Below are 8,525 nucleotides of genomic sequence, written 5' to 3'. Positions count from 1 at the left end.
GCGTGAGCATTTAAAGGGCCAGCAGCCCTGAATCGGTGCATAGTTAATGATGCCCCAAAATAGTCTGTTAAAAAAATTAATTTAAAAAAATCTATGGGGTATTTTGAGCTGAAACTTCACAGACACATTCAGGGGACACCTTAGACTTATATTACATCTTGTAAAAAAACGTTCGATGGCAGCTTTAAATAAGGTATTACATAATAAGGCTGGTTTTTAATCCAATATATATATATATATATATATATATATATATATATATATATATATATATATATATATATATATAATGAAATAATATTATTGCATGTTAATAATTTTTTATTTATTTATGCAAAAATAAAAGAAATCTTGGATTAAAAACAGCTCAAAAATATCTTCTTTAGAATGACAGACAGACAGACAGACAGATTTGCCAGAAAAGATGTCATGGTTACTTTAGTGCAGGGAAGAAACCATACCAAATGAACACAAGCACTTTTTTATTGACAACAGATCAATTTTCTTTTATTTTATGCTATTTTACTACTCTTATTGAACCGCTGTTATTTCTACAGGAACAAGCCATTTGTAAATTCAGTCTCTTGCTGTTTCTTGGAACAGTTCATGCTGATCAGTAAGTCTTCAGAGAAATTGCTTTTGAGTTCTTGCTTTGTATGTTTCATTATTGCTCCACACTGACACGTAGAGTTCCAAACGGAATGACCTTTTGAAGCAGCATCCACCCAGGAACAAAGCATGTGGAATTCTTTTTCATTGTCACATGAGCGTGTTCAATCATTCAGCTCCAGACAACTGCAGATATCGCAGGGCTTATGGAATTGCATATGCAATAACGCAGCTCTCAATATGAGTGCATAATTAGACTAATTCTTATCATTAGAGGCCAATTTGGCAGGCCGTGAGACTGGAATAGTGGCTCTTCGATATTTTAGATGTTATTTCAAATCTACTCGGTCAGAATTAAACATCAATAAGTCTGACTGAGCCTTGGTGTCAGTTCTGGTTGAGAGATATAATGGTAAATGACTGGATCAATGCCTCCCTTCATATGAGGTTGATATCCGTCACAGCAGATGGATTTTGACATGTCTGTGCATACGGTCTTGGCGCAGACTGCAGAATAAGTAGCTTCATAACAGACATTTACTCTGAATCCCTGCAGAGAAACGCTGGTGTGCTCATGCGTTTGTTTCTTACGTCGAGAGCATTTTTTTAGCCATTAGGGAGCGGTGGATGCTCTACTTCACGTACGCACAGGCTGTAATAAAATCAGATCCGTGAAAACCACCACACACCTGTACTGTATGTCCAAAAATATTTATTCATCTATGTCTAGATATGCTTCGAAGGCATTATTTGATTTAAAAATAAATAAATAAATAAATAAATAAATAAATACTGATAATATAATTATTACCTTTTTTTCTCTTTTTGAAAATATGTCACATATAAGTCACATAAATATATGGCCTGTTTTCAATTTGAATTTTATTGTCATGACATTTTACTTTTTATTTTTATTTATATGTATTATATGTTCCATTAGTTTGTTTTCATGGACTTTCAGTTTGTTTTCATCATTCACATGTGTCTCTTTGTCTTAGTTTCCTGCCAATTATCAGTTGTCATGGACACTCAGCAAATCATCACACCTGTTCGTTATCACCTCATTATCACTGTGTATTTGAGTTGCCTTAAATACACCCTTCAATGGTCAGTCAATGTTTGCATGTTGCATGTGTTTACCCCTGTTTCACACACGCACTATTAAACCTTCTGTCTGTTCCTGTGTTTATGGTATAATTAAAATCACTGCATTTTGGATCCTGTGTGCCTTTGTCTTCGTCTTATTCGTCATGTGATATATTTCTTCAGTTTTGTATTATGGTGAAAGGTATTGAGGGGTAAAATGTGTAATTGTCATGAATATATATATACAGTATATACAGTGTGTGTATGTATGTATGTATGTATGTATAATAAAATATATATATATATATATATATAAAAATAAAAGAAATAAAAAAATTTGAAATATATCAATCTGTGTGTAATGAATGAATATAATATACAAGTTTCACTTTTTGAATGGAATTAGTGAAATAAATCAACTTTTTGTTGATATTCTAATTGTATGACCAGCACCTGTGCAGTGCACTTTCAGATTTAAAACTTTGCAGGATGTTTTCATTCATCTTGAGCTATGTTACACACTACATGAAAGGTAATTTTCAAAAATCTATAATAGGGGCACTTTAATCTTTTTGTATATGGCTGTACCAGCTTTGCTTTGCACACCTAGATTGAAGAATATTTGCCCATTCTTCCTTGTAGAATTTCAGGCAAGGGTAGTTGAAAGGGTAGTTGTGGCCTAGTGATTAGAGAGTTGGACTTGTAACCCAAAGGTTTACTGGTTCAAGTCTCAGTACCCACAGGAAATATAGGTGGGGGGAGTGAATAAACAGTGCTCTTTTCCACTCTCATTACCCACAACTGAGGGCTGCTTACAACTGGCCACACAAAGACATTCACCTTCCTATCCTTAAGCCATTGCGTTGTTCTTTTGGTGGTGCGTTTCGGATCATTGTTGGAAGGTGAATGACCTGCCTATCTTCAGCTGTCTAGCAGAGGGACACGGGTTTTCCTCAAAAATTTGGATGTACTTGGCAGCATCCATTGTCCCTTCAATCCTGACCAATCGCCCAGTCCCTGCTGAAGAGAAACACCCCTACAACATAATGTTGCCACCACCATGCTTTACAGTAGTTATGGTTTATTTTGGGTGGTGTGCTGTGTTTGCTTTTCGCCAAATATAGCGCTTAAAGTGCAGTCCAATAAGTTACATTTTGATCTCATCAGACCATAGCACCTTTTACTAGATGGCAGCAGAGTCTTCCAGGTGTGTTTTTGCATTGCACAAATGAGACTGAGTGTGGCACTTTTTCAGGAAAGGCTTCTTTCTTGCTACCCTGCCATACAGGCTAACTTTGTTTAAAGCTTGTGAGATAGTTGTCACGTACACAGACCGACAGCCTGACCTAGGCAATGTATTGGTGGTGCCATATGCTTTACTCTTCTTAATGATGCTCTGAACAGTAATCAGACCGATAGCTAAAGCCTTCAAAATGTTTTTGTAGTCTTCTCCTAGCTTGTGCATTTCTACAACTTTATCCCGGAGGTCTTTTGTAAGCACTTTCCCCAACCATGGTGAATTCTTTGCAGTACCATGCACTACTAACATTGGAATATTCTAGAAAGAGCAGTTTTTTTGATTCCAAGTAATCAAAACCACTACAATTGATGTCAGGTGGGGTAATTAGCCTGGTGTTTGATCTGGAAGTTGATTGGTTGCACTTGAGCAAGTTTATAATGCTATAGGCTACACTAAGGGGCTGATCACTTTACCAAACCAGGTATTTCATTTTTAATAATCCTCCAGAATGTTTTAAAATGTTATTTTCACTTTGATGATGAGAGTTATAATTTGTACATGCAGCTCAAAATAGTTGGGTGTAATGTGACAAAAGGTAAAGATTTTCACAGGGTATGATGCATGTGTGTAAATTTTTTATAGTTTCTTTCCTTTTTTCTTTTGATTTTTGGAGGTTTTAGTGAGATTTATCCTTAAGGATCGGGCAGGCCAAGCTACTGCTTTGACTAGTATGAATATCTTCTGTGTAGTATTCCTCGCAGCAGCTTGTGATTTTACATACTATTGGTTTTTATTGGTGTAGGCTTATTACAGATGTACCGCTGAAGTTTCATCAGAAAGGAAAGAACCAAAGCCTGCCATTGATTTAAACATGGTGCATATAGCCTAATCTCTCAACGTTACTGATGCACAACTTTCTCTTTTGTCATTGAGCATTCTGGATCAGCATCTGGAGCCCCATAGACTCATAAATCCCCTCTGGCTTTGTGTATGAGTGAAGACTAAGGACTGTGCTAATGAGCATCTGCATAAGTAGAGGCAGTTTGTCTCAACCCAGTGGGAGTCTCCCATTCAAATGCACTAAAACAAAGACACCGCAATGGCTTCAAAAGAAACTCAGGAAGAAGAAAGTGGAATCCATGCCGGCTGGCTCAAAGAACTCCAAATGCAAATGGATTTGTTTAGGATTAGACATGTGAATCCTTTAGAAGGAAAAAAAAGAGGACTTTCTTCCTCCAATCTTGGCTTTTCAGATTAATGTAACACTGGTGAGCGACAATTCCCAGCATCAGTCCAGGAAGGTCAGCGAGCAGCTGTGAGAATGTGGAAAATGAAGGATTTGGAGCATTTGTTTCCATGTCCTGTTGTAATCAAATTAGCCAAAAGAATCAGCAGAAACAAAGACAGTGAGGGATTTGAGGCTAGTAAACCCAGTGTAATACTCTTTGGCTAAAGTTTTATGATATTGAGGCCAAATAACAGTTAATAAGTTAAAACAGTTGAAATGATATCTATACATAGGCCTACAATATATTGTATATTTTCATGAGTTTTCATAACAGCAACATAACAGCAGCGTCTATGTATTTAATGCATTAAACTGCATTTTTTAACAACAGGCCTATACTTTCTGTCTTGCAAAAATGAATTAATCTTGCAGAAGCAATAGGCCTATAAAAAGTTTGTCCAAAATTAAATGAGCCTTGCAAACCTTGGCAATTTTAGTTTGTAAACATTTGTATATTCCGAAGATGAATGAAAGTCTTGCAGGTTTGGAATGACATGAGGGTGAGTAAATGATGACAGAATTTGCATTTTTGGGAATTGAATTTGAATTTATTTTACGACCATTTAAAAAAAAAATGTATATAGTATGAATATGGGTAGTATGAATGAGATTCATTGATTCAATTTCCTATGGCCTTCTAGGGTTTTTTTTTTTTTTTGCAGGCTGTTTAGTTAATCGGTATGTATAATTATATAAATTTGGCTGTAGTTAAAGTTTTTAGTAATATTTAGTGTAAATGTGTCTTTGTCCCAGAAAACTGTCTCTGATTAAATTATAAATTATATTATTCAGTAATTACATATATATATAAGATATTGCCCTTAAGGTCCTGATATGCTTCAAGAGAAATTGAATAATGAACTGGTGCAATGTCAGTTCGAAAAAAATAAAATAAATAAATAAAATAAAAATATCAGGCCAAAATGAAGTACGTTTGGAGTTTGCTCCAGTTGGTAAACACCTTGGCTGCGTCCGAAACCGCCTACTCAATGAGTAGGTACTTAATTTCAATAAGTACTTACTTAACGAGCGCTAAAAGAGTAGATACTTAACAGCCAAATCTCGTTGAGTATGAATGAGATCCGAGAATAATCCGCCATGTTGACGTTATCATGTGACCTACGACGTTATCTCAAGCGCAACAACTGAAAAGAAATGAGTGACTAATGTGATTTATTTTTTGTTACAAAAACCCAAATTTGCGTGAATATATTGTTAATTTCTTTTTATATGCAAAAATGTCCATCCACAAGCAAAGGTGGCATAAATCTCATTTGTTTTCCTCTTTTTCTTGTTGAATTAGCTTAGTTTCATCCCTCAGGCTTATAAATTAAAAATAAATAACTTTTATGCATTATGATGTATTCAAAATATTTAATCTTGTCATCATGCTTTATGTCTGTGTATATAAACGCAAACTATGACGTATACAAACCCATATTTGTTTTGTTTTTTGTCATTATTATTGTTCATTGTTAAAGATACACTATGGTATTTTCCATGATCTTGTATGTAAATTGTAGATCCTGCAATAAAAATAAAGATATGAGCAACAGGTGCACCAACACCTCACAGCACCAGTAACTGAACCCTACCTAGAGCAGTTTTCCGCAGTGTTAGCGATGTCTGAAGCCAAAGAAGACATCAGCAGCTGCTCGAAGATCTCGTCTTTGGAGAAGACTGGTTTTATACTCAAAGTAGTAAAAAGTACTTAAAATTAAGATTACACCAGAATGAACTGCTTTTCTAACACACCCCAACACTTACACACAATAATGATGATAAATGCTGACCAAAACTTAATTATATTACTTTTCATTTTACTTCTTTAATAAAACAAGCAAAATGTAATGTTTAGTTATATGACAGCTGTGCATGAACACACACTAGACAAATACAGCTGATGTGAATACATCTCCATTTACAGTCAATTCATGCATTAATTCATTGCTTATTAAAATATATACATTTACTGATAATAGCATAATTAATAAGTAAAGAATTAATAAAAGTAATAATGACAAATAAATGCATATACAAGTCAACAACACACGAAACAAAGCTTTATTCAAATGTATTGATCTAACAATCAGGTATTTACAGTCCTGTTGTCATCTCAACACAGCTGTGCCAATTCTGCAGCTTTATTCTGATCAAGCAGCTGATGAACACCTTCATCATCATGTTCCTCACTGCTGAAGATGATGATGATGATGATGATGATGGACCCCTGAACCCCTCAACCTTGGAGCAGGAGTGGGAGAAGATGTGCGGGACAATCTGCTGCTGCAAACATTCATGTGCTCTCCATCAGCAGATTAAAACATTTTACATTTAATTCATATCAGCATTCTGTTTCTTGCATATTTCATTTCATATTTTTCAATTGCTAATTCTTGTCATGGCTTCATTAGTTTTGTGGTGTGGTGGTCTAAACCACTGAGCTGGTCAGCAGAAGGTTGCTGGTTCGATCTCTGCAGCGTCTCCTCCAGTGTGTCCTTGATCGAGTCACTTGGAAGGAGGAGTGATGGAGGATCTCGTCCATAACACTGAACCATTCCCAGGATCTGCTGTGGCTCTCCATCCTCAGTGCTCACACCAGTCTGAGGACATTCACATCCTACAATAATGCACAAATATAATACAAAAGCAGTCATTTTAACAACACAATGTCATTTGATTTCTGTATTAGAAATAACAAAATGATCTTACTTTATATTTTGTTACTTACTTTATATATATTTTTATTTTGTTTCAGGTTTTCCTCTTTTTTTATCTAACAAATACTGTCGTCAGCTTTTCTTGCAGGTCCTGCTCCACCAAAGCTCTGAAGCAAATGCACAGACATCAAGAATCAGAAAAGTGCTGTAATAAGTCTGTTTAAATTCCAATAATTAAAATAAACTAGACTTTAGATTTAAATAGACTTTGTATTCATTTCTGTAGTATCCTCACTCAAAGCCTTTGATGGCATCATTCCCCAGACATCAGACAAGATTCAAGTTTCCTCTGAGATTTATGTGCTCAAATCTACATTCACATGTTGATGATGTGTTAACTCACTTCTTATCCAATACAAATGTTCCTTAATTTATTAACAATACTAATGGACAAATAAAATAGATTAATCTTATGTGTAGTTACTGTAGATTTGTTTATTTACATTATTTTCATTCATGTAATGTAAAAGTGTTGACAACAGTGAATAGCACACACACATCACTCATAATACGTAATCCAGCACTCATAAGTCATAATATTTGAAGAAGATGTTCGTGTCAGATGTTAAATAAACATTTAGTAAGCATCTTTAAGATGTATATGGTTTAGAATATGTAAATCCACTTTGGAGAATTAAGGTGTGTTTATCCCGTTATCTATACATAATAAATCGTGTTTTTACTGCAAAATCACAACAATAGTGTCTAGCATCTTTACACATTCAGCAGTTTACTCTACAGTAGTTCAACAAATGTATTTTTGGTTTTCAATACTCACATTTGACAGCATCCGCGCCGCTTTTCTCCTCCGTGTTCGATTATGACGTATCCTCTCCCGTGACCTGCTGGGATAGAAAAGTATCCAGCAAGGAATACTTCAGAATCTGGGCGGAAGCAGTAGGCCATCCGGGAACTCCTCGACTACTTTATGATTACTGAGGTTTCTGACATACTTAATTGCTCGCCTACTGCTTTCCCCTATTATATATTAGGTAAGTAGGCGGTTTCGGACGCACTTTAAGTAGGCGCACGTCCGAATCTCGCGAGAATTAGTACGTCACGCAGGTAATTTTCGCCTACTCTTTTTGCTTCAGACATACTTATTCGCTCGCCTACTGCTTTTCCCCTACTAAATAGTAGAGAAGTAGGCGGTTTCGGACGCAGCTCTTCAAACTACCATTGGTCACAGGAGATGATGTAATAGATGGGTGTGACTCTGAGGCTCTGCCTTCTTTTACTTGGAAATCTTCTCCGGTGTATTTCTTCTGTTCGGTCCGTCGAGGTCAGAACAGAACCGAGGTCATGAACATACTTTCTTTCAGTATGGTTAATAGTTATCTCGTCTTTAATAATGTTCTCAAAACGTGGAAGGTTTTAGGGTACGTTTACATGAGAATGTACAATGTAAACGTTTTTCCTTTGCTTTTTTTCGGTACGGACGACAACGTTGTCAAAACGTTTTCCATTCACACGCATCTGTGAAAACGACTAAAAACTCTGTATTATTCATGCCAGGCCAGTAGCTGGCAATGACACTTTGTAAAGAAACACTACATGCTTATAGAAAAGCTTGCGTTTTCAG

General features: G+C 35.7%; 1 long non-coding RNA gene across 1 annotated transcript; it reads right to left on the bottom strand.

Moving 5' to 3' along the window:
* Positions 1 to 6,573: 6,573 nt before the first annotated feature.
* LOC125262849 lies at positions 6,574 to 8,101 on the bottom strand. The gene is made up of 3 exons (XR_007183635.1): positions 7,722 to 8,101; positions 6,955 to 7,050; positions 6,574 to 6,843 (listed from the first exon to the last, which is right to left on the bottom strand). It is a non-coding gene; the product is annotated as an uncharacterized LOC125262849 (long non-coding RNA).
* Between the last annotated feature and the right edge of the window lie 424 nt (positions 8,102 to 8,525).

Source organism: Megalobrama amblycephala, linkage group LG2 (genome assembly GCF_018812025.1).
Source record: "Megalobrama amblycephala isolate DHTTF-2021 linkage group LG2, ASM1881202v1, whole genome shotgun sequence".
Taxonomy (NCBI): Eukaryota; Metazoa; Chordata; class Actinopteri; order Cypriniformes; family Xenocyprididae; genus Megalobrama; species Megalobrama amblycephala.
This window is presented reverse-complemented; position numbering and strand designations above follow the sequence as displayed.